Source organism: Charadrius vociferus, unplaced genomic scaffold (genome assembly GCF_000708025.1).
Source record: "Charadrius vociferus isolate BGI_N301 unplaced genomic scaffold, ASM70802v2 scaffold61, whole genome shotgun sequence".
NCBI lineage: Eukaryota > Metazoa > Chordata > Aves > Charadriiformes > Charadriidae > Charadrius > Charadrius vociferus.
In genome coordinates this window covers 5,275,624-5,277,501 of record NW_009646945.1, presented here as the reverse complement: position 1 = coordinate 5,277,501, position 1,878 = coordinate 5,275,624, and the positions used below count along the sequence as shown (strand labels likewise).

General features: G+C 47.1%; 1 protein-coding gene across 1 annotated transcript in view; it reads left to right on the top strand.

Moving 5' to 3' along the window:
• Positions 1 to 1,878, top strand: part of LOC104295374 (sperm acrosome membrane-associated protein 3-like) — a 5,030-nt gene that overhangs the window by 86 nt on the left and 3,066 nt on the right. The window lies entirely within an intron of this gene.

The following is a 1,878-nucleotide window of genomic DNA, read 5'->3' as shown; positions in this document are numbered from 1 at the left end:
ACTGAAACCCAGCTGAGCAGCTTCCCACACAATTAAGGACTTGCATGTCAGAACAACCAGGCAGGATTTCTGTATTTATTACTTTGGCATCACGATTAATATTTAATCCAGAGGAGATATCACAGACATGTTTGAAACCTCATTTTGCTTGTTAAAAAATACTTCGAAACCAAGAAGATGAACAAATTATGTCATTATGGAGCCCTGTTATTTATTATCTTTAGATAGTTTAAATTAAAGCAAATGCTCCCATAAGGGGGAGACTCCTTCCGCTGCTCCTCTTCTAAGTGATTTTCTAATTCTCATTGGGTTTATTAGCATTCATGGCCAAAACCAAAGAGATACCAGAATGGTAAGAGAAGAGTGAATGAAGACCTCCGCCTTACTGTGTGGCCAGGCCCAGGTTCAGTCATGCAGTGGTACCAGCTCATGGGCCAGAAGTTCTTTTCATTGACTCAGCGGGAGATGCCAACTTGCCAGGAGCAAGCACTAACCACTCTGGGGTGTACAGAAAACCTCTTCACATCCTCGCCGCCTTGCCACAAACCTGAGGAAAGCAGGCATGTTCATGTTTCTTTTTACTGTCTTGACTTGAAGATCTTTAGCTAATTGTCTTTAGAGAATCTAATCCAGTATAAGTGTGTAATTTGTCGCTTGCCTCTGCTCATCCATTGATTTGTGTGATAATTCTTGGTTTGCCACTTATTCATGGGCAACTCCCTGTAGAGATTAAAAACACATTGGACACAAATTTACTTGATTTTTTTTCATGGGATCCCACCTCTGTCTGGCTGGAAGCATTAGAAACAGTTCTGCTATTATACTTGGTGAAAAGGTGATATTTCTCTGTCTGTGAAAATATCCTTCATTATTAGCTTAAAATATAAAATACACCCATGCTGGTAGACTCACTTGCAGGATTGATTTTCAGGTGAAACAGAAAATGAGCCCCAGAGGGCTGTCCCTGAAAAGCACAGCCACAGCTACGATGCTCCCTGGCTGTGCTGGTCCCTGTTCCTGTGGCGTAGGGCAGGAATTGTGAGGCTTCAACCCTGGGTGAATGGGTGGCGGGGATTCTGCAAGGGCGAGCAGTTGCCAGGGGACACCCCTCTGGGATGCCCACCCCAGGCATGGCACTAAGCCTCATTGCTGAAGGTACTGATTTCTCTAGGTATATATGGTTTTGGTTTTTTTCATTAAGCAGCCTCTACTGCCTTTACCCACAGAGGATGATCACCAGGGGCAGCACTGGAGGTACCCCTCGCCTCTGCCCCTTGCTCTGCAGGAGCAAAGGGCTCTGGTTGCAGGGGCACCTGGGCATAGCCTGGTGGGGCCGTGGGACTGCGCTGCCCTGCACGGCCAGAAAGCAAACCGCCTGGCGGGTTTGGTAAAAGAGGGGGCACAGGGAGGAGGAAAGGAAGAAAGGAGGGATGAGAGAGAAATAGCCCCAAGGAAAGGTTTTTAATTCTGTTTGTTAAAGCGCAGATTTGAGGTGTCTCCTCAGACAAACTCCCTGGACTAGTAGGATGTGACTCACTATGCGTGCTGGTCATTGTGTAAAAGGCTGATGTGCAAACAGGGCCTAAGGGTTAGTGAGTTTGGGTATGGCTTGCCAACAGCAATGAGGTCACTGCACATCACGGCTTCTGCTCAGAGACTGACCAGCACCAGGGTAAGAGGCCGAGATGTCTGAGCAGCTAAAGCATGTAACCCTTCTCTTAGTGGGTCCCATTTGTCAGCTTTCCAGTTCCCACAGGACATTTGACCTTTCACCACTAATATAAGAGAACTGCAATACGGCAGTGCCCAAAGCTCTGTGTTTTCCACGTCTGCACTGATAAAACCTGTTTGTGGCCCAGGCTGTCCGGCACAGCCTCT